We start from the raw sequence: 25,419 nt of genomic DNA, 5'->3' as shown, positions 1-25,419 counted from the left end.
GGCACTACACTGCAGTCATGAATATTGGAGGCTTTCCGGCGGGCTTGCGGTGTAAGGGTTAATCATTGTGACAGGTTAATCACTGTGATACTACACTGCACATGGAGGGGAGGAGTCAGGCGGTCACATGATCAGCTCCTCAGTGTATACAGGACTCTGCTGTGCTGGTTCTCATGGTGCTGGATGAGGTGAAGTTTATGTGTGAGGTCAGGAGGGATTTAGAGTGTGGATGTAGCAGAGCTGTGTGTGTAATGTGTGGGGGGCGGAGCCACCGCATGTGGTAATGGATGGGGGGGGCGGATCCGCGTGTGGTAATGGCGTGGTGGGTGGATCCACGTGTGGTAATGTGGTAATGGGTGCGGGGGGGTGGAGCCACATGTGGTAATGGGAGCGGGGGGGTGGAGCCGCATGTGGTAATGGTCATGGGGCGGGGCCACATATGGTAATGTGTGGAGGCGGGATTAGCAAGTAATCACAACAGCTCTTTTATATATATATATATATATATATATATATATATATATATATATATATATATATATATATATATAAATATATATATATATACAGTGCCTACAAGTAGTCTTCAACCCCCTGCAGATTTAGCAGGTTTGATAAGATGCAAATAAGTTAGAGCCTGCAAACTTCAAACAAGAGCAGGATTTATTAACAGATGCATAAATCTTACAAACCAACAAGTTATGTTGCTCAGTTAAATTTTAATAAATTTTCAACATAAAAGTGTGGGTCAATTATTATTCAACCCCTAGGTTTAATATTTTGTGGAATAACCCTTGTTTGCAATTACAGCTAATAATCGTCTTTTATAAGACCTGATCAGGCCGGCACAGGTCTCTGGAGTTATCTTGGCCCACTCCTCCATGCAAATCTTCTCCAAGTTATCTAGGTTCTTTGGGTGTCTCATGTGGACTTTAATCTTGAGCTCCTTCCACGAGTTTTCAATTGGGTTAAGGTCAGGAGACTGACTAGGCCACTGCAACACCTTGATTTTTTCCCTCTTGAACCAGGCCTTGGTTTTCTTGGCTGTGTGCTTTGGGTCGTTGTCTTGTTGGAAGATGAAATGACGACCCATCTTAAGATCCTTGATGGAGGAGCGGAGGTTCTTGGCCAAAATCTCCAGGTAGGCCGTGCTATCCATCTTCCCATGGATGCGGACCAGATGGCCAGGCCCCTTGGCTGAGAAACAGCCCCACAGCATGATGCTGCCACCACCATGCTTGACTGTAGGGATGGTATTCTTGGGATCGTATGCAGTGCCATCCAGTCTCCAAACGTCACGTGTGTGGTTGGCACCAAAGATCTCGATCTTGGTCTCATCAGACCAGAGAACCTTGAACCAGTCTGTCTCAGAGTCCTCCAAGTGATCATGAGCAAACTGTAGACGAGCCTTGACATGACGCTTTGAAAGTAAAGGTACCTTATGGGCTCGTCTGGAACGGAGACCATTGCGGTGGAGTACGTTACTTATGGTATTGACTGAAACCAATGTCCCCACTGCCATGAGATATTCCCGGAGCTCCTTCCTTGTTGTCCTTGGGTTAGCCTTGACTCTTCGGACAAGCATGGCCTCGGCACGGGTGGAAACTTTCAAAGGCTGTCCAGGCCGTGGAAGGCTAACAGTAGTTCCATAAGCCTTCCACTTCCGGATGATGCTCCCAACAGTGGAGACAGGTAGGCCCAACTCCTTGGAAAGGGTTTTGTACCCCTTGCCAGCCTTGTGACCCTCCACGATCTTGTCTCTGATGGCCTTGGAATGCTCCTTTGTCTTTCCCATGTTGACCAAGTATGAGTGCTGTTCACAAGTTTGGGGAGGGTCTTAATTAGTCAGAAAAGGCTGGAAAAAGAGATAATAAATCCAAACATGTGAAGCTCATTGTTCTTTGTGCCTGAAATACTTCTTAATACTTTAGGGGAACCAAACAGAATTCTGGTGGTTTGAGGGGTTGAATAATAAATGACCCTCTGAATAAACTTTTCACAATTTAAAAAAAAAAAAAAAAAAAAGAAATAACATCCTTTTTTGCTGCAGTGCATTTCACACTTCCAGGCTGATCTACAGTCCAAATGTCACAATGCCAAGTTAATTCCGAATGTGTAAACCTGCTAAATCTGCAGGGGGTTGAATACTACTTGTAGGCACTGTATATATAGATATTTATTATTGGTATTCTGCTAGTGTGTATGGAACATTTTATGTTTTTATACTGTTAGCCATTAAACCTGATGGGATTGCCATATCTTTATTGTATACATTATTAAAAGTATGTTTAGTCATTCACATTTTATTCCAATATTTTTGAAAAGAACAAGCCTGGCAATGGCAAAGCTGGGGCAGACTTACATAATACAGAGATCTCTCTCTGACCACACCGTGAAGAATACAAACACAATTCACAGTTTTCTCAAGTTTAAATGCAGAAAATTGGATTTTTCTGCAATCCTGGCCATTAGCGTGGGAGTGTGACTGTCAGTCACCATAATGTTATAGTATAGGATTGTGAAGCTTTTATCTTTTGCCGATGATGTACATATATATCACAAAGCAGTTAGAGGTTATCATAAGATTTAATGATTTGGTGGTGAATGCCTTAAAGGGAGCCTGTCACTTGCAAAAGCACAATTAACCTGCAGATATGGGGTTCTTCTGCAGGTTAAGGCTATGTGTCTACGGTAGAATGTTGCTGCGGATTTTTCTGCATGAAAATCCGCGACTTTCGCGGCAAATCCGCACCTTTTTTTGCCGCGGATTTGCCGCGGATTTTGATGCGGATTTTTTTTTTTTCCCCATTCTATACCCAAAATCCGCACCAAAATCCGCAACAATAATTGACATGCTGCAGATTTTTCCGGATCAAAATCCGCGGCAAATCCGCAGCGGAAAAATCCGCAGCATGGACACAGCATTTCCAAAATGCCATTGAAATGGCTTGGAAGTGCCGCTGCTGCAGATTTTCGGAAAATCCGCGGTAAATCCACGATAAATCCGCTGCAAAATCCGCGCGAAATCCGCAGCGTGGGCACATAGCCGCGGATTTATCGCGGATTTACCGCGGATTTTCCAAAAATCTGCAGCAGCGGCACTTCCAAGCCATTTCAATGGCATTTTGGAAATGCTGTGTCCATGCTGCGGATTTTTCCGCTGCGGATTTGCCGCGGATTTTGATCCGGAAAAATCTGCAGCATGTCAATTATTGTTGCGGATTTTGGTGCGGATTTTGGGTATAGAATGGGGAAAAAAAAAAAATCCGCATCAAAATCCGCGGCAATTTCGCGGTAAATCCTCGGTAAATCCGCGGCAAAAAAAAGGTGCAGATTTGCCGCGAAAGTCGCGGATTTTCATGCAGAAAAATCCGCAGCAACATTCTACCATGGACACATAGCCTTATAGTGTTTGAATCCTTCCTGATACCTGCATATTAAACCCCGCTTTTGGTAGGATATGAACTTTAATCCTCCTGGCAGCATTTGGGCTTCAGTCACGAGAGCGGCGCCAGCACAGATTTAGTCACTGCTCTGCGTATGGAGAACAGCATCTGCAACTGCGCCACCTACACTGACTGACAGCTTCTTCTAATGCTGAGCGGCTGTCAGTCACTGCATGGGGCGCAGTCACAGACATTGCTCTCCATACACAGAGTGTGAAATGAACCCGTGTCGGTGCCACCCCAATGACTGAAACCCATACACTGCTGGGAAAATTAAAGTTAATTTCCTCCCAGCAGAGGGGTTCAATGTGCAGGCGCAGTGCAGATTTAAAACGCTATTAACTTGCAATATAACCCTATATGTGCAGGTTAATGGATTTTTCCACATGACAGGTTCCCTTTAAGCACAATAGCAACAGCTTAGTTCTAAATATGGTTTTTCTCCCACAGGACTTTCATTTCTCAGATCAAGAGTGCTGTTTGTGTTAATTTTAATCAGGGTACAAAGGGTATAGGTATAGATTGGATACAAGAGTTACAAATTTTTAAGGCTGCATTCAAATGTCTGACTTTGACTGTTTCTGCATGGACCCAGATTATTGTATCAGCCATGTGTCCCTAACCCAAATTCAGCAGCCTCATATATTCCAATGAAGTTGTTGAGTTTAGGTCAGGAGACCCAGGAGACATACAAGTAAATGGCTCAATTTTATTTTTATTACTGGGTTAGTAACTTCAGGGCTTGATGCCAGCTATGTTTTTTCACACTACACAGCTGACAGCAACCCCAAAAAACATTATCCTGATTGCCACCACACCAGGGCATTGGGAAGAGCCAAGGCAAAGCGCCAGAATTGGAGCATCTCGTGATGCTCCATTTCTGAGGTGGTTGCAGGCTGGTATTTTTAGGTTGGGAAGGGTTCAATAACCATGGACCTTCCCAGCCTGATAATATCTGCTCACAGCTGTCTACTTTACCTTTGCTGGTTATCAAAAATGGGAGATCCCATGTAGTTTATATATTAATTGTTTACTAGCTGTAAAATCTAACTATTAGCTATCTATTTTCTATCTCTCTTATCTATCTATCTAAGCACATTCTTAACATATTAGAACCATTAATTTCAGTATTTTTCCAGTATGGGTCACATGGATTCCACACGGACAGTGCACATATACACACCGGTGATACATGGATAACACACATACACATGGATGTCCACACAAATGGGCAAAATGGAACATGCCACAAGTATGTTTTTGTATGCATGTGTGAATTGGGCCTTAAGTAGGATTTTTAGACTTCATCTTAATGGCAAAACAAGACTAAAAGTAAGGCTTTGGAGTGGTCTAGCCAAAGTCCTGATTTGCCTTGACTTAAGGCCCAGTCACACACAACGACTTCCCAGCGATCCCGACAATGATACGACCTGATAAGGATCGCTGGTAAGTCGCTGGGAGGTCGAGGGTGAGATGTCACACAGTCAGGCCTTACCAATGACGCAGTAATGATCAGCGACCTGTATAACAATCTCGGCGGGCGTTGGGACCGTGTTAGGAGGTCGTTGGTAGGTGTCAAACACAGTGATGCGTCCTGCTCAGCAGCATATCGCTTTTGAAGAAACTGGTCTGGACTATTCGGCAACGACTAGCGATCTCACAGCAGGGGCCTGATCACTGGTAGGTGTCACACCTAACGAGATCGCTGGCGAGATCGTTGCTGTGTCACAGAAACTGTGACTCAGCAACGATCTCGTTAGCGATCTCGTTGTGTGTGACGGGGCCTTTAAAATCAATACAGATACCTTTGCAAGACTTAAAACAGCAATTCATGCACAAAACAAATAAATGCAACACAATTTTCTTAACACCCTCCATTCATTGGCTTCTAGGACAATATTTTATCCTGTGTTTGTGTCGCGGGCGGAGGAGGGGACGCTGCGCTCTCCCACTGCTCGGGTCTGGCTGCTGCTGCCGCTGCTCTGTGGTGGCTCGAGCGGTGGGCCGGATCCCGGGGACTCGAGCGGCGTTCCTCGCCCGTAAGTGAAAGGGGGTTTGATTGGATGGTGGGGATTGGGTTATTGTCCGTGACGCCACCCACGGTTGTGGTGAAGTTGGTGACACCACCGCTGCTCTGGACGGGGATCCCAGGAGCGGTGACAGGGAGCAGCTTTGTTGTTAGTTCTCCCCTCCGTGGGTAGGGGATTGGTTGTCCCGGGGCCCAGTGATGGGGTAGGGATGGATGGCAGGTGAGTTATGGGGCTTGGTGAGGTGCAGGGTCGCGGGGGCAGCGCTGTGCCGCACGGCAAGGTGGTACTCACTCAGCCAATGATGAGGACACAGTTCTCGGTAAAACACACGGCTGGATGGACGGGTCCCACAGACGGCTGCGGTGTTGTTTCTCCCGGCAGGTTGATGGTGACTGCCTTTCCCTGCACCTATGTACGGTAAATGGTTCCAATGGGTTCCCACCGGAAACCCGCTCCCCAGCTTGGATATGGGCCGGAGGAGCCCCTTTTGCCCGCAGGCTCTGGCCCTGGGAACGGTAGCCTTGGCGGTGGCTGTGTTTCCCTCTCACGGTTGGACTGTTGCCTTCTGTCGGGACTTGGCTGCTGGGAAACCCAGGAGGTTCCCTTCGCTGACGGATTTAGCAAATTCATGGCGACTCCTAGCCTTGCCGGGGTCCGTAAGCCCCTGCCAGATGGTGCTGACTTCTCTTTGTGTACCGGTCCGGTACCGCCGGGCCACCGCCCGTCCACGGTCCTTACGGTAGACTCCGATAGGCCACTCCTGCAGACGGTCACCACCGTCTGCCAACCTTGCTGTACCGCCCGGGCCACACACCCGGACGCTGTCAGTTAGTTGCTCCACTACCACTTTCCTTCCTTCCACTTTCACCTCCAAAACTAAACTGTCTGCTTTTCCTGCCTCCAGGACTATGAACTCCTCGGTGGGCGGGGCCAACCGCCTGGCCCACCCCCTGGTGTGGACATCAGCCCCTGGAGGAAGGCAACAAGGGTTTGTGTCTGACTTCGGTGTGCCTGACCGGGAGTGTGGGGTGTGTGGGTGTTGTTCTCTGTGGCCCCTGGCTTGTCCAGGGCGCCACATTTGCAATGATCACAATTTTAGTGTAACTCTTTCTGCTTCCATTTTCTTTATAGGGGTTTCGCAGAGTTCAGTTTTGGGTCTTTTCTCTATATACACTCAAAGTCATGTAGACTATCTGAAGGTTTGTTATCCAATTATATGTATGAGCTCATGACATTTTCCCTGCTCTCTTAAAACAATGGTGTCTGCCAACTGTATTTGCTGATATAGCTCTTCTTTACCTCATACTTAAAAAGGTAATCCTATAGGAGATGATAGTATCTAAGGCTGGGTTCACACATAGCGACAGCGACGTTGCTGTTACATCACCATTTTCTGTGACGTAACAGCGACCTTGTAAGTCGCTGTTATGATCGCTGCTTAGCTGTCAAACACAGCGACGCAGCAGCGATCATAATGTCGCTACATGTGCAGAGAGCAGGGAGCCGCGCACACTGCTTAGCGCTGGCTCCCTGCTCTCCTAGCTACAGTACACATCGGGTTAATTACCCGATGTGTACTGCAGCTACATGTGCAGAGAGCTGGGAGCCGCGAACACTGCTTCGCGCTGGCTCCCTGCTCTCCTAGCTACAGTACACATCGGGTTAATTAACCCGATGTGTACTGCAGCTACATGTGCAGAGAGCAGGAGCCGGCACTGGCAGCGTGAGAGCGGCGGAGGCTGGTAACGAAGGTAAATATCGGGTAACCACCTTGGTTACCCGATGTTTAACCTGGTTACAGCTTACCGCAGCTGCCAGATGCCGGCTCCTGCTCCCTGCTCGCTTCATTTCGTCGCTCTCTCGCTGTCACACACAGCGATCTGTGCGTTACAGCGGGAGAGCAACAATAAAAAAACGAACCAGGGCTGTTTGTAACGAGCAGCGATCTCACAGCAGGGGCCAGATCGCTGCTCAGTGTCACACACAGCGAGCTCGCTAATGAGGTCACTGCTGCGTCACAAAAAACGTGACTCAGCAGCGATCTCAGTAGCGATCTCGCTGTGTGTGAAGCACCCCTTAATTGGTGGAGGGGTCTAGTTGATAAGACCACCATCAATCACCAGAACAGGGGACAAGAGCCTCTCCCTTTGAAAAGAGCTGTAGAAGAGCTGTAATATGGGCACAAAGATCCGTGCAGCCTTGTGAGATTAGTGACACTGCCCTCTGCTGGCTAAATAAATAATAGCCATCAGAAGACAAGTAGCAACCAAGGACTGAAAAACTGGAACATTGGTTCTCGGTGGAACACTTAGGCTACTTTCACATTGCATTTTTCCCTACGTCCACATGTCCCGTCGGGGCATCCGTCCGGACCGCCCCTCCCCCACTCTGCAAAGTGTGCTCCGGACGCATGCGCCCGACAGGGCCATTCATTCACTGTTATGGAGCACACTGCGTTAGCACATATACGTTTCTGCAGACGGACACCCGAACGTAGAGGAGTATGTTCGGGTGTCCGTCTGCAGAAACGTATATGTGCAAAAAATGGCACAAAACAGAGCACACGCTAATGCAGTGTGCTCCATAACAGTAAATGGCCCTGTCGGGCGCATGCGTCCGGAGCACGCTTTGCAGAGTGGGGTAGGGGCGGTCCGGACGGATGCCCCGACGGGACCTGTGGACGTAGGGAAAAATGCAATGTGAAAGGGGCCTTAGAAAGAGGGATGAGTGCAGCAGGAGACAAGGGAAGAAGAAGAGGAGTGAAGAGCCCGAGGAGGGACCAGAAGACATTTGGTGGTGAAAAGAAGTAGCAGCGCGAGGACATGCAGTCAGAGGGGAAGAAGGAATCCTCTCCTGCAGGAGACTGGTACAGCAGAGAGACGGCTCGGCTCCAGAGCCAACTGAACCAGTTAGTCCTGTGCCCCCGCACCATCCAGCAAGCTCCTGAAGACAGCCCTCACGACCCCAAGACTCGCACCATCCAGCAAGCACCTGAAGACAGCCCCTATGATCCCCAAGACCATGCACCATCCAGCAAGCCCCTGCAGATGGTCATCCAGACTCTCATGACTCCCACTACACTGGTCAAGACCCAGACTCCCACTATGCTGGTCAAGACCCAGACCCCCGCTATGCTGGTCAAGACCACAAAGACCCCCGCTACGCTGGTCAATACTCAGACCACCACTACATTGGTCAAGACACCCGCTGTACTGGTCAAGACCCCAAGACCCCCGCTACGCCGGTCAAGACCCCAATCCAGACTACGTGGTCAAGCCGCAGACATCGCCAGTCAAAATAGCCAGCCGTGGGTGACCCGAATCTGCCAGGCTGTTACCTCCTACCAAGCTGTGTGGTACTTAAGGCAGGGATTGTGGTGATAGCGGTTTAAGTTCGTTTGTTTTTACAGTACAGACCAAAAGTTTGGACACACCTTCTCATCTCTAGAACAACTGTTAAGAGGAGAGTTTGTGCAGCAGGCCTTCATGGTAAAATAGCTGCTAGGAAACCACTGCTACAGACAGGCAACAAGCAGAAGAGACTTGTTTGGGCTAAAGAGTACAAGGAAAGGACATTAGATCAGTGGAAATCTGTGCTTTGGTCTGATGAGTCCAAATTTGAGGTCTTTGAATCCAACCACCGTGTCTTTGTAGAAAAGGTGAAAGGATGGACGCTACATGGCTGGTTCTCACCGTGAAGCATGGAGGAAGAGATGTGATGGTGTGGGGGTGCTTTGCTGGTGACACTGTTGGGGATTTATTGGCCTACAGAACCAGCATGCCTACCACAGCATATTGCAGCGGCGTGCTATTCCATCCAGTTTGCGTTTAGTTGGACCATCATTTATTTTTCAACAGGACAATGACCCCAAACACACCTGCAGGCTGTGTAGGGGCTATTTGACTAAGAAGGAGAGTGATGGGGTGCTACGCCAGATAACCTGGTCTCCATAGTCACCAGACCTGAACTCAATCGAGATGGTTTGGGGTGAGCTGGACCGCAGAGTGCAGGCAAAAGGGCCAACAAGTGCTAAGCATTAGAGTTGAGCGCGGTTCGTGGTTCGAGGTTCTCCAGTTCACGGCTCGAGTGATTTTGGAGGCTGTTCTAGATAGAACTAGAACTCGAGCTTCTTGCTAAAGCTCGATAGTTCTAGATACGTTCGAGAACGGTTCTAGCAGCAAAAGGACCAGCTAATTCCTAGCTGGCTTTCCGCTGTAATAGTGTAAGTCACTCTGTGACTCACACTATTATGACATTTCAGTGTATAGTGTGCGGGAACAGCGCATTCCGATCACTGCTGTATGGATAATGGCGATCGCCATTTTTTTTTTTTCCTTGTCTTCCTTCCCTAAGCGCGCGCGTGTGTAGTGGGGCCAGCATGTCAGCCAATCCTAGACACACACACAGCTAAGTGGACTTTTAGCCAGAGAAGCAACGGCATGTGTGATAGGATGTCCATGTCACATGTCCCTGCATTATAAAACCGGACATTTTCCTCCAGCACGCCATTATCTGCCTTCTGCGTCCTTGGTGTCAGTCATCACTGGCGCAGCTCCTATCGCCGATACTGCTGTGTACGCTCCATACACAGCGCTGTACAGCTTAGGGATAGCACTTTCTATCAGTCCTTTTAAGGGCTCATACCGGCAGGGTCAGAGCCATAGGTGACAGGTCCGTGAAAACAGAGTTTAACAGCTACACAAGATGACAGCGTCTGTGTAGCTAAGGTCAGGGATTTCCTCGCTGCATTTCCCCATTAGGAGGGATAGAAAGGCAGTCTTCCTTTCCTCTACCCAGAGACCCACAACCCTGCCACTGTACCCTCCTGCCCTTTTCACACTCCAACTCATTGTTACTAAGCCATTATACTAGCAAACACTGAGTGAACTTAGTGGCATCCTAAACGTGGCTGTTGGACTTCTGTATCGTCCCACTAGTGCAAAGATATTTGCAGCACCTCTGCCTGCATTGCACACTCAAACTAATTGTTACTAAGCCATTATACTAGCAAACACTGAGTGAACTTAGTGGCATCCTAAACGTGGCTGTTGGACTTCTGTATCATCCCACTAGTGCAAAGATATTTGCAGCACGTCTGCCTGCATTGCACACTCAAACTCATTGTTACTAAGCCATTATACTAGCAAACACTGAGTGAACTTAGTGGCATCCTAAACGTGGCTGTTGGACTTCTGTATCGTCCCACTAGTGCAAAGATATTTGCAGCACGTCTGCCTGCATTGCACACTCAAACTCATTGTTACTAAGCCATTATACTAGCAAACACTGAGTGAACTTAGTGGCATCCTAAACGTGGCTGTTGGACTTCTGTATCGTCCCACTAGTGCAAAGATATTTGCAGCACGTCTGCCTGCATTGCACACTCAAACTCATTGTTACTAAGCCATTATACTAGCAAACACTGAGTGAACTTAGTGGCATCCTAAACGTGGCTGTTGGACTTCTGTATCGTCCCACTAGTGCAAAGATATTTGCAGCACGTCTGCCTGCATTGCACACTCAAACTCATTGTTACTAAGCCATTATACTAGCAAACACTGAGTGAACTTAGTGGCATCCTAAACGTGGCTGTTGGACTTCTGTATCGTCCCACTAGTGCAAAGATATTTGCAGCACGTCTGCCTGCATTGCACAATCAAACTCATTGTTACTAAGCCATTATACTAGCAAACACTGAGTGAACTTAGTGGCATCCTAAACGTGGCTGTTGGACTTCTGTATCGTCCCACTAGTGTAAAGATATTTGCAGCACGTCTGCCTGCATTGCACACTCAAACTCATTGTTACTAAGCCATTATACTAGCAAACACTGAGTGAACTTAGTGGCATCCTAAACGTGGCTGTTGGACTTCTGTATCTTCCCAGTAGTGCAAAGATATTTGCAGCACCTCTGCCTGCATTGCACACTCAAACTCATTGTTACTAAGCCATTATACTAGCAAACACTGAGTGAACTTAGTGGCATCGTAAACGTGGCTGTTGGACTTCTGTATCGTCCCACTAGTGCAAAGATATTTGCAGCACGTCTGCCTGCATTGCACACTCAAACTCATTGTTACTTACTAAGACATTATAATACCAAAAATTGAGTAAACTTAGTGGCATACAAGAAGTGGCTGTTGTACTCCATTAGTGCCCCACTGGTGCAAATCTATGTGCAGCACCTCTGCATGACACCCACCTGCCCTGTTTTTAATAAGCTATAATGATAGCAAAAAATACTGCCATTTAGTGGCATCATAGAACTGGATGTTGTATTTCATTATTGTCCCACTGGTGCCAAGCTATTTCTAGCACCTGTGCAGGACACCCTCCTGCTCTGTTTTTAATAAGCTATAATGATAGCAAAAAATACTGCCATTTAGTGGCATCATAGAACTGGCTGTTGTATTTTATTATTGTCCCACTGGTGCCAAGCTATTTCTAGCACCTCTGCATGACACCCTTATGCACATTTTGCTACGCTAATGTTATAGCAAACTCAGGGAATTCATTGCTGCATTTGATAATTCGGAGGGATAGAAAGTGAGGCTTCCTTTAGCTTTTCCTTCTGTTCATAGACAGCATCTCCAAGTCCACACCCGAAGAGCAATTTCTCCTCCACGTGTAAGTGTGGAGAGGCAGCTAGTGCGCATGCGTGTGCCGATTTACCCCAGCTGCAGCCTAACTACAGTGTTTCGCCTAGTGAGTATGCTCAGCCTGACTGTGCCATTCCTGAGGCTAAAGGCTACTTTACACACTGCGATATCGGTCCCGATATCACTAGTGTGGGTACCCGCCCCCATCTGTTGCGCGACACGGGCATATCGCTGCCCGTGCCGCACAACATCGCCTAGAGCCGTCACACATACTTACCTGTCCGGCGACGTCGCTGTGACCGGCGAACCGCCTCCTTTCTAAGGGGGCGGTCCGTGCGGCGTCACAGCGACGTCACTGAAACGTCACTGAACCGCCGCCCAATAGCAGCGGAGGGGCGGAGATGAGCGGGATGTAACATCCCGCCCACCTCCTTCCTTCCATATAGCGGCCGGGAGGCAGGTAAGGGGAGCATCCTCGTTCCTGCGGCGTCACACGCAGCGATGTGTGCTGCCGCAGGAACGAGGAACAACTTCGTTACTGCTGCAGTAACGATTTTTAAGAATGGACCCCCGTGTCGCCGATTAGCGATTTTGCACGTTTTTGCAACGATGCAAAATCGCTTATCGGTGTCACACGCAACGGCATCGCTAATGCGGCCGGATGTGCGTCACAAATTCCGTGACCCCAACGACTCCGCATTAGCGATGTCGCAGCGTGTAAAGCCCACTTAAGTCTTCATTTCAGGATACAGCGCATGCTCCCACACTTAGTGTGAAAAGCCTCTTTGCACAGGTACTTGCATTCCGTGCTGGGTCTAAGTCCTGTTTTGTGCCGAGACACCATGCTAAAGCTGATAGTCTTTTTTCAGAGACTCTATTTCATGCAACTGACCATGCTCAGGCACTTACTGCATCAGAGACTAGGTCCGGTAATTAACTCTTTGGCCCTGCCCCTGATGTGGGGGGGCCCATATAGACCACAGGGCATCGGGTGTCCTGACGATGTGGCCAGGCCACTCCCAAATGGCTTGCAGAGGCCCGCCCCTATGACTTGTCACCTCATTATTGATGGTCAGACGATGACTGGTGAGGTGTTTGTGTCGTGGCAGCCATGAGGTCATTATTGAAGTTGCGGTTCCAAATAGGACGCTAGTTATGCCACTCATGACGTGTCATTCTGCTTTTGTCTCCAGGAGGTGCATTGTGGTCCACCCTGGTTTGGGGCGGACCCAGGTTATAAAACGGGCTGGAGCCAACAAGGAGGTGCGCAGTCTTCTATTATGCTCTGAAAGAGCACACCTCCATGTGTTGAACCCATTGCAGCTTTAGGCCAGAGGTAGGCAGGGATAGGGCGTCGATGCAGGCCGCCACCACAGTTGGTAACGCAGAACGATTAAGACCAGCTCCTGTCCTACAAGTCCTGCTTGTGCAGCCCAGTGGCATTAACAGGCCTGCTGCTGCTGATGCGCCTGCTGTCCACAGGTGTAGCCCCAATGCACACGGTCAGTGTACTGAATGGCCCCTGTGATGTTAACAGGGAGTTCCTGGGCTGGGTGGGCGTGTGGACCCTGTGACGCTAACAGGGCTCCCAGTCTCAAGATCCGAGTCGCGTCTAACTCGGTTCAGGCAACTATTAGTTTCATAGCCACACAGATCTGTATCCTCCACCTAACCTTCCAGTTGCCAACCTCTCCTTTTCCATCTGGGAGCACGGTGGACATTGACTGCTGATGGGGATATATACCTTTCTCTTTCTTTTCTTATTAATTTTCGTTATATAGCGGTAACATAGTATATACCACCTTATCCAAATCTGCCAGTCCCACCGTAACAGATGGTGTTTCTTCATCAAATGTTACTTTTGCTTAACCAACAAACCCACGGACAAAAACTTTTTTCCCCTTTCCAACACACCTGTTCCCCTTTCCACCAGCATTTGTCCTTTTTCAACTCATTTGGTATATGACCAAAAGTGCAACTCTGCAGGGACACCATACTCAATGCCATCTCAGCCCAGCAGCCAGCCCTCTGTCCCTCAGATGTGGACAAGTAAAAGACCATTTCCTCCTATCCATGACAAATCGTTGAGATTCACTCTGTGCAGCACTGGTGTTTAGTGGAAAAGCAGATCTAAGATTGCGTACCACCTTCTGCAGATACTCCTGTATACGTGCGTCCCTTTCTATGGCAGGAATTATTTCGCCAAATTTTGTCTTGTACCGGGGATCTAACAGTGTGGCAACCCAGTAGTTAGCATTACTTTGAATTCGTACAATCCGAGGGTCATGTTGTAGGTAGTGCAGCAAGAAGGCGCTCATGTGTCTTGTGCATCCAGGAGGACCAAGTCCTTGGCGTGTTGGTGGCAGAGAGGTGAGAATCGTGCCTCCTTCCTCTGCCCTCTCCCCCCATCCTCGCACAACCGAAATGTGAGCAAGCTCTCACTCATCTGCTGAGTCTTCCATGCCCATCGCCAGTTCGTCCTCCATTTCTTCATGGGCTCCTGCACCTTCCTCAACAATTTTTGCTGATACTATGCGCCCTTGTTAATCCCTCTCCCCCACCGTCCCTTGACTTCCGCCTAGGTGCCGCTCACTGTCTGGACCTTGTAGATCTTATTATCCCTTCTGCATATGACTCCTCCTGTACTTCCTCCCCTTCCTCTTGGACCAACACCTGACTCCAAATAATGCATACAGTGTGCTCCATCTTGTAGATGACCAGAATTGTCATGCTGAGAATGGCATCGCCAGTGCTAAAGATCTTCGTCGATATTTGTAAACTGTGTAGAAGGGTGCATAGATCCTTGATCTGACACCACTCCAGCAGCGTGATCTGCACCACCTCTGGATCAAGTTAGCCCAGGGTATACGTCATACCGTATTTCAGCAGGGCTCTGCGGTGCTGCCACAGACGCTGAAACATGTGCAGATTCAAATTCCTGCGTGTCGGAACATCGCATTTCAGGCGTTTAACCGCCAGACCCTAAGACTTCAGGAGCGATGAAAGTTGTTGAGCTGCTGGGTGCGAAGGATGAAAGTGAGCACATAGCAGCGTGCCCGCTGCACAAGGCCATGTAGGCTGGGATGGTATTTTAAAAATTGCTGGAGAATCAGATTCAACACGTGAGCCATACAAGGCACGTGTGTCACATTGCCCTGACGAAGGGCCGCAGACAGGTTTGCATCATTGCCGCACACGGCTGTTAAGTCACCAACGTAGTCCACTCAATCAATTTGTACTCCGGTCGCCAGGTGACAACGTGTTCCTTTCGTGCATAGTGCTGATGATGGGAAAGGAGTCGATGCCAGCAGCGCAGGTGGACGCAGGTTAAGCTCACCCACTGGGCTGCGTTACCTTGACAGATGCAGAACCACAGGCTGAATGTAGGTGGTGGGTATCTCACAGATGAAGTACCATCATTCAGCTACAACCAATGGGAAGACACCACAAGCTTTTTTAGGCCCCTCCTGTCTGCAGACCACTGCCAGACAAAGCTATGAACCTCTTGTTACTGTTACCCCCAGTTCAGTTTTATGATTTTGTTACCTGTGACTACTTTTCCTGCTTGCTGTTTATGTACCTCGTTGGCCGATCCGCATTTCACCTCTGCTTGTTTTCTGATTAAGCCCTGGCCATCCCATTCTGTTCCTCTTCCTCAATTAATGTTTTGACCCTGCCTGACAACTATTCTCTGGAACTGCAGCCTTCCACAGGTATTGATCAACTTGGGCCCTGTGTAATTCCAAATCACTGTATAGGGGTTAAAGGGTTTCAGGGTTCTGGATGTCCAGCTTGGTGAGTGGCTTCCCTCTAGCCTATCCTTTACAGCCCATCTGAGTGTGTCGATCCAGGCAGGCGTTACACCGTGCCCTGGTCAGAAGGCCATGTAGGCCGGGATAGTGTTTTAAAAATTGCTGGACAACCAGGTTCAACACGTGAGCCATACAAGGCACGTGTGTCACATTGCCCTGAAGAAGGGTCACAGACTGGTTTGCATCATTGTCGCAACCGACCTTCCCTGGCTGCTGGTTGAGTGGAGACAACCATTGATGAAACTCGGTCTCACTCTCCAGAGCTAACCGTCCACAATTCCTCAGCGGTGTCTCACATTTCCCCTACATTTCAAAGTAAACATTTGACCGCCTGATGGCCTTGAGCTCTGCTGCCAGCATAGTAAGGAGGTGTGTGGGATTCCTTGGGCGCAGTTACAAGGAAGGGTGGACTGACCACACAGGGTTTGGGCCGAGGTGGAGGACCCACACAAGGTTGAGGAGGCAGAAGCAGTGGAGGAACTTGTACATACAGAGGAAGGATTGACACACAAGTCGTGGGGACGGCAAGACTTGTACAGCAAACCCTTCTCCATCTCTCACCATAGTTACCCAGTCCCAAGTCAGCAACATGTAACTCCCCTGTCCATGCTTACTGGTCCAAGTATCTGTGGTGAAATGCACCCTGTCACACACAGAGTTTCTCAAGGAATCGGTGAGGATGTGTGCGACCTACTGTGGTAGCGCGGGCACGCCTTTCTTGGAGAAGGAGTGACGACTGGCCATCGGCTCTTGGGGCACTGCAATGGGCATAAGGTCTCGAAAATCCTCGGTCTCAAAAGGGTGTAAAGGCAGCCTTTCTGTTGCCAACAAGTTGCAGATGATGAAACTCAACCTCTTAGGCATGTCATGCCCTTCGAAAATCATGTAAAACACAGCGAGGGGACTCCAACCACAGTCTCCCTCGTTTCTACTAATTGGGCCACACACACCCCACTTGACTGGCATCACTTGATCCCCCTTTTCAAAATGAAACAGATGCTTTGCATGAAGCACTCTCAAAAATACGCGTGCCTTTCGCCTCCCCTGACTGAGCCAGGGGAAGAAAAGTCCTCTGAGAGCCATGACTTGTTCATCTTGGTTCTTTTTTCAAAAGCGAGGGGACTCCAACCACAGTCTCCCTCGTTTCCACTAATTGGGCCACACACACCCCACTTGACTGGCATCAGTTGATCCCCCTGTTCAAAATGAAACAGATGCTTTGCATGAAGCACTCTCAAAAATACGCGTGCCTTTCGCCTCCCCTGGATGACCCAGGGGAAAAAAAGTCCTCTGAGAGCCATGTCCACATTGTCAGTGGACAGACACGTGTGCTTATCTGCCAGCAGACTCCCAGCAGCACTGAAGACAGGTTCCGAGAGAACGCTGGCTGCAGGACACGACAAGATCCCCAAGGTGTACGTGGCAAGCTCAGGCAATTTATCCAGATTGGAAGCCTAAAATGAGCAGGGCTCAAGTTGCACAATAATGGCATCGACGTTTCCTTGCATATACTCATATATCTGTGTCTCCTCCTCTTTTTCCTTGTCCAGCTCTTTTGTTTTCGCATGAGTATATGTCCTTGTCACTTTCCCATGTGTTTGTGTTGTGTTGTGAGTTGTTTGTCACCTTTTGGACACCTTTGAGGGTGTTTTCTAGGTGTTTTTATGTGTTTGTGAATGCCTGCCATTGTTTCCTATGCAGTTCGAGTTCGAACCGAACTCGAACGGGACCTCCGTTCGACGAACCGAACTCGAGCCGAACCACGACCGGTTCGCTCATCTCTACTAAGCATCTCTGGGAACTCCTTCAAGACTGTTGGAAAACCATTTCCGGTGACTACCTCTCGAAGCTCATCAAGAGAATGCCAAGAGTGTGCAAAGTAGTAATGAAAGCAAAAGGTGGCTACTTTGAAGAACCTAGAATATAAGACATATTTTCAGTTGTTTCACACTTTTTTAAGTATTTCATTCCACATGTTTTAATTCATAGTTTTGATGCCTTCAATGTGAATCTACAATTGTCAGAGTCCTGAAAATAAAGAAAACTCTTTGAATGAGAAGGTGTGTCCAAACGTTTGGTCTGTATTGTAGGTACTGTAACCCATAAAGATGTACGTTTAGTAGCTTAGGACTACAGACATAGGCTCTGACTGGTCCATATTCTCCCCCATAATAGTTAACGTGGGCCACAAGTTAGTAGAGGGAGTGATCTTTCCCTGAAGTTTGGTAGACTGAACCTTTATTGATTCCTATGTTGTTGAGAACTAAAAATTGTAATTCTTACCTTGCGATGTTTCCCTTGTATTTCCCAACCTCTGCTTGTTGCATCACCACTGCACTGTGTCTTCCTTCTTGGTGTGCTGCATCTTGACCTTACTCTTACAGAGCGATAGTCACTCATGTGTGCTTCCACTCTGTTCTCAATTGAACTGTCAAGGATAGCCCAGTACAGACCTTGTCCATCTCCATCAGTGAATTTCAACCTAAAGGCCGCTTTACACGCTGCGACATCGCTCAGGCGATCCCATTGAGGTCACGGATTTTGTGACGCACATCCGGTCGCTTTAGCGATGTCTTTGCGTGTGACACCTATGAGCGATTTTGAATCGTCGCAAAAACGGTCAAAATCGCTCATCGGTGACATGCCCCCCTATTCTCAAATATCGCTGCTACTCGGTGTACGAAGTAGTTCGTCGGTCCTGCGGCAGCACACATCGCTATGTGTGACACCGCAGGAACGAGGAACCTCACTTTACCGGCGGCCGCCCGCAATGAGGAAGGAAGGAGGTGGGCGGGATGTTACGTCCCGCTCATCTCCGCCCCTCCGGTTTGACTGGACGGCGGTTCAGTGACGCTGCCGTGACGTGGCTGTGACGCTTAGAAAGGAGGCGGTTCGCTGGTAACAGCGACGTCGCTAGGCAGGTAAGTAGTGTGACGGGTCAGCGCGATGTTGTGCGCCACGGGCAGCGATTTGCCCATGTCGGATCCGAGCTCGTCGGTGAATGGCTCGAGCTCCTCCCGGACCTGGAGGTCATGTCGCTCTGAAGGGATGTTGGCACTACGTGAGCGGTGGTGTTCGGTGGGGAGGTCCACGGCCGAGGCCGTGGTTGTTTTTTGGGGGTTAAGTTCGTGACGCCACCCACGGGTTGTGGTGAATGGATGGACACCACCGCTGCCGTTGACTAGGCTCCAGGGGACGGTGTTGCACAGCTTGGTGTTAATCCCTCCATGGGTAGGGGGTGATGGTCCCGGGGGCCCGAGGGTGTTGAAGAGGGGGGATGCGTGCTGGCTTGTTGGTGCGGTGCGGTGCGCGGCCCGATGGTGGTTTCCGCCTTTCTCCTGCACCTCACTTTAAGAAGAATTGTGACTCCTATGCCTGAGCAATGGTAGTCCGCTTCCCGGCTTTTTGTGTGCCGACAGAGCCCGTTTGCCCGCAGACGCTGGCTCATAGGATCTCAATGCCTGGGCGGTGGCTTTCTATCCCTCTGGTTGGGCTGTTGTCTTCAGTCGGGTCTTGGGTGGGAAAGGACCTAAAGTCCAGACCCCAATCAGTGAATTCGACTCGGTCCAGAGGCTTCTGGGCCTCGAACTGGGTCTGAGCACCCCTCCTGGTGCTCCGGTTTCCAATCGGTTCCCCGGTTCGGTACCGGCGGGCCATCACCCGGTCCCGGTCCCTTACAGTTCCACCGGCTGTAATCCCAGCTCCTGCAAGCGGCCACCACCGTCTGCCTCCTGGCCTCAGGGTATCCGGGCTCCGACCCAGATTCCTGACAGACGTCTACACTTTGCTACCACTCTCCTCCACTCTTGTCACTGAACTCTCTGTTTTTCCCGCCCCATGCTCTCCGAACTCCTTGGTGGGCGTGCCCAACCGCCTGCCCCCCCCCCCCCCCCGGTGTGAACATCAAGTCCTGAGAGGGGTGACTCAGGGTTTTAAGGTTGGCTGCTGTTACCTTTTTAGGGGAAGGTGTTTGTGTAAGGGACTACCTGTGACTACCTGGCTAGTCCAGGGCGTCACAAGTACACCTCATTAGTTTAACTGAGGACTCTCAGTTCTTTTAAACAAACCTTTTTTTATCTCTACTGGCTAACACGGTACAAAGATATATTTTACAGGTATTACATTAAACTTTTGGACCAATTGAAAGCAGCTCTGAAGGCCAAGCTGTCCAAAGGAATCTTGTTCCATGAAGACAATGCCTCCGCTCACACTGCCACAAGTAACCATGGCAAAACTGGCAGAGCTGAGCTTCCAGCTGGTTGACCACCCACCTTATTCACCACATCTAGCTCCCTTCGACTATCATCTGTTTCCAAACCTGAAGACACACCTCAAGGGCACCAAATTTCACACCATGTCTGATGCCATGGAAAACCGGACAATTTTACATAGACTTGATCTATGTGTTGTCCATGTGTGACTTAAGGCTGCTTTACATGCTACGACATTGCTAAAGCGATCTCGTTGGGGTCACGGAATTTGTGACATACATTCGGTCGCTTTAGCGATGTCTTTGTATGTGACACCTATGAGCGATTTTGAATCGTCGCAAAAACGGTCAAAATCGCTCATCGGTGACATGGGGGTCCATTCTCGAATATCGTTGCTGCTGCAGTAACGATGTAGTTCGTCGTTCCTGAGGCAGCACACATCGCTCCGTGTGACACCGCAGGCACGAGGAACCTCACCTTACCTGCGTCCCACCAGCAATGAGGAAGGAAGAAGATGGGCGGGATGTTACGTCCCGCTCATCTCCGCCCCTCCGCTTCTATTGGGCGGCCGCTTAGTGACGTCGCTGTGACGCCGCACGGACCGCCCCCTTAGAAAAGAGGTGGATCGCCGTCACAGCGACGTCGCAGGGCAGGTAAGTAGTGTGACGGGTCTGGGCGATGTTGTGCGCCACGGGCAGCAATTTGTCCGTGTCGCACAACCGATGGGGCGGGTACAAACGCTAGCGATATCGGTACCGATATCGCAGCGTGTAAAGTGGCCTTTACATACATAATCAGTGGACATGGGGGATTTTTGACTATCAATCAGTGCAGAAGAAAATTTCAACATGCATTTTTCTGGTCCTATCCTTCCTATACATCATGCTAAACTGGACTCTTCTCTGCGCTTCACTCCAATCTGTGCTGTATGCAGCAGTCAGGTTGTTATTATGGTTAATCGTTTTTATTGAATTTTCCAGATGTAAAGAAAACATTACATGAAATAACAATAATTGCAGAATTGACCATAGTTTCACAAATGACATTATTACTGCTTAGCGCCTATACAGCCTGTGATTATTGTTGGACAGTAACTTCAATAATCGTGCTGCCAAATAAATTGCATGGCATAAGAAAGGGAAAGAGGGAAGGAAAGAAAGAAAAAGAGGTGGCGGTCTCCAGCTCTCCCCTTTGGATGACAAGTAAATGGAATGGTTGTTTACTTGTTACTGAAATAATCCCGGACCCCCTGCAATTTGCAGGCTGATCCAAGTTTCAGATTTTTTTTTCGTGTGAGAATTTTGCTCCCAATAGTCTTGGCTAAATGTGAGGTATATGTATATGCAGGGTGCTGAGGTTTTCATTACTAAATATATTAGTACAGCATACCTCTCCATGTGCTTTCCTCCTTTTCTACAGCCTGTTGTCTCTGCCCTCCTTGAGATACTTTCTCCCCTCTCTATGGTGTGAAAATCTGTGAAAGAACAACTTCCCCTCCTTCCTGCTATCTCTAAGGCCAGAGTCACACTTGGGTATGTCTCGGCGAGTCTCGCATTAGCATAACCCGGCACGGCCGCACACTCTATGGACAGGAGCTTCTCAGGTGCATGTATTTCTATGCAGCTGACCCGCTCCTGTCCGGAGACTGTGCGGTCGTGCCGGGTGGTGCCGATGCGAGACTCGCCGAGACATACCCAAGTGTGACTCTGGCCTAACACCTAGCAAATGGAGGGCAGACCAGAGACAGTGGTCAGGAGCAGAAGGTCTGAAGACTTTATATTTTTCTTTAGCAGATCACTCAGCCAGGAAAACTTTTAATGAAGACTTTTTACAAAGTTGCTTAGCTTTGCATTAAGGAAGCAAATGAACATTTAAAAAGTACATAGCCTCTAAGATTTCGTACTCAAATATCATTATGACAAATATGGAATTCTAAAGAACCTACTTTTTTTTACAGTCCTGAACCAGTATACACTAAGGGGCACTTTGCACACTGCGACATCGCAGGTGCGATGTCGGTGGGGTCAAATTGAAAATGACGCACTTCCGGCATCGCATGCGACATCGCAGTGTGTAAAGGCTGGATGATACGATTAACGAGCGCAAAAGCGTCGTAATCGTATCATCGGTACAGCGTCGGCGTAATCCATAATTACGCTGACGCAATGGTCCGATGTTGTTCCTCGCTCCTGCGGCAGCACACATCGCTGTGTGTGAAGTCGCAGGAGCGAGGAACGTCTCCTACCGGCCTCACTGCGGCTTCCGTAGGATATGCGGAAGGAAGGAGGTGGGCAGGATGTTTACATCCTGCTCATCTCCGCCCCTCCGCTCTGATTGGCCGCCTGCCGTGTGACGTCGCAGTGACGCCGCACGACCCGCCCCCTTAACAAGGAGGCGGGTCGCCGGCCACAGGGACGTCGCACGGCAGGTGAGTGTGTGTGTGAAGCTGGCGTAGCGATAACTTTCGCTACGCCAGCTATCACCACATATCGCTGCTGCGACGGGGGCGGGCACTATCGCACTCGGCATCGCAGCATCGGCCTGCGATGTCGTAGTGTGCAAAGCCCGCCTAAGATGTATGATGACACCTGAAAATCACAGTTATATGAGCTTGTTGGACATCCCATTACAAAACACTGACCATTTCTCAGCAGGTTTTTGTCATGTAATCTGACAGCAGCATGATGTAGGGGGAAAGGGTTGGATTCAAGTGATGTGTCAATTACTAGTCTGTATTGATGTTTGTTTAAAAAAAATAAAATAATAAAAAAATCAATGTTTTATCATGAGGAGATTATCAGCACAGAACTAGTTGTCTCATTCCGTTAAATAAACAACTCTGTGTAACTGTGCCCCCATCACTGATTAGCAGCTGTCAAGTACAGTACACCAGAAGCAGCCAATCAGTGATGGGAGTCTGGATATGCACAGCTCAGTATTCTGAGCACTGCTAAATATCTGAATTACAAAAAACAATGACTATATCAAAAAGAAAACATGATGACCACGAGCAAGTAGCTCATAGCTTGAATCATAGGCTGAGCCCCTACATGATGCTCCTGTCAGATTACATAGCAAAAACCTGCTGAAAAATGTCCTTTAATATGGACTTCATCTCCTTTTGCAGAAAAGTTTTCTCAGGAATTTGAAGTGTATCTGTGGAAATTTGAGCTAATTTAGCTATCACTACATTTGTGATGTCAGACACTAAAGGTAATGATAAGTAGAGATGAGACAATCTTTTGTAATTGAAATTCACTGGCTTAACTGAATTTGCCCCAAAAATTTGATTCACAGGAAATAAATTTGCACAAATCTCAATAGTAGAAAGCTTATAATTGCTTGGAAAAAAACATGTGGGGGAGAGAGAGAGGCCCTGCTGATCATAACAGCTTATACTCTACAGGAGAGAGAACACACTGACCATAAGAGGTTACACTCTACAGGTGAGAGGACCCCACTAACCATAAGAGCTTACACTCTACAGAAGAGAAAGAAAGGACCCTGCTAATCATAGGAGCTTACACTTTACAGAAAAGAGAACCCAGTGACCATAAGAGCTTACATCCTACAGGAGAAAGAGAGAACCCTGCTGATCATAGAAGCTTACACTCTACAGGAGAAAGAGGTCCCTGCTGACCATAACAGATTATACTCTATAGAATAGAGAGAGCAACAGCTGATCATAAGAGATTACACTCTACAGGAGAGAGAACCTTCTGACCATATGCGCTTACACACTACAATATACAAGATAGGGTAGAGAAGGGGTTAATGCCGCGCATCAGCCGAATAAAGACGTATATTGTTGATGAAGATGAGTATTCTTTTATTTCATAGGTCTACGCGTTTCGAGGTGAAAACCTCTTCCTCAGGACCAGTGCATCAACAACAAGTCTCTTGTTGTTGATGCACTGGTCCTGAGGAAGAGGTTTTCACCTCGAAACGCGTAGACCTATGAAATAAAAGAATACTCATCTTCATCAACAATATACGTCTTCATTCGGCTGATGCGCGGCATTAACCCCTTCTCTACCCTATCTTGTATGCTCATCCACGTGGGGCTGCAGCAGACGCCATTATCTCATGCGCACTAGTGGTTGTGACTGTCACAACTGATCCAGGTGAGTGTATATTTTTCAGGTATACCCCACCGGTCACCTTGGTGTTACACTATCAGCGCTCCTTATTTTCAGATCTATACACTCTACAATAGAGACAGAGAGGAGGGGGAAGAGAATACCCTGCTAACCAAATGCTTACACTCTACAGGAGAGAGAGAGAACCCTTATAATTACTTGGAAAAAACATGTGGGGGAGAGAGAGAAAGGCCCTGCTGATCATAACAGTTAATACTCTACAGGAGAGAGAACACACTGATCATAAGAGCTTACTCTCTACAGGAGAGAGAGGACTCTGCTGACCATAACAGCTTAAACTCTACAGGAGAGAGAGGACTCTGCTAACCATAAGAGCTTACACTCTACACGAGAGAGAGGACTCGGCTGACCATAAGAGATTACACTCTACAGGAGAGAGAACCTGCTGACCATAAGTGCTTACACTCTACAGGAGAGAAAGAGGACCCCACTGACCATAAGAGCTTACATTCTACAGGAGAGAGAGAGAGAGAACCGTGCTGATCATAGAAGCTTACACTCTGCAGAAGAAAGAGAAAGCGGACCCTGCTCACTATAATAGCTTACAATCTACAGAATCAGGGGAGAGAGTGAGGGAGAGGACCTTGCTGACCATAAGAGCTCACACTCTACAGGACAGAGAAGGGACCCCATTGACTGTAAGAGCTTACACTCTACAGGAGAGGATCCTGCTGATCATAGGAGCTTACACTTTACAGGAGAGAGAACCCACTGATCATAACAGCTTTCATTCTACAGGAGAGAGAGGAGCCTGCTGACCATAAGAGCTTACTCTCTACAGGAGAAAGAGAACCTTCTCACCATAAGAGAATACGCTCTACAGGAGAGATAGGACCCTGCTGACCATAAGAGATTACACTTTACAGGAGAGAGAACCCACTGACCATAAAGGGAGCTTTACACGCAACGACATCGCTAACGAGATGTCGTTGGGGACACGGAATTCGTGACGCACATCCGGCTTCGTTAGCGACGTCGTTGCGTGTGACACGTACGAGTGACCGCTAACGATCAAAAATACTCACCAAATCGTTGATTGTTGACACGTCATCCATTTCCCAAATATCGTTGCTGATTTTGGATGCAGGTTGTTCATCGTTCCTGAGGCAGCCCAGTGACACCCCAGGAACGACAAACAACACCGTACCTGCGTCCTCCGAC

The 25,419-nt window shown here is 48.5% G+C and overlaps 1 protein-coding gene across 2 annotated transcripts in view; it reads right to left on the bottom strand.

Annotated features, from left to right (window-relative positions):
- Positions 1–25,419, bottom strand: part of HTR4 (5-hydroxytryptamine receptor 4) — a 698,746-nt gene that overhangs the window by 65,876 nt on the left and 607,451 nt on the right. The window lies entirely within an intron of this gene.

The sequence above is a fragment of the Anomaloglossus baeobatrachus genome, chromosome 4, assembly GCF_048569485.1.
Source record: "Anomaloglossus baeobatrachus isolate aAnoBae1 chromosome 4, aAnoBae1.hap1, whole genome shotgun sequence".
NCBI lineage: Eukaryota > Metazoa > Chordata > Amphibia > Anura > Aromobatidae > Anomaloglossus > Anomaloglossus baeobatrachus.
The sequence above is the reverse complement of the archived record's forward strand: the minus strand, read 5'-3'. Positions and strand labels throughout refer to the sequence as shown.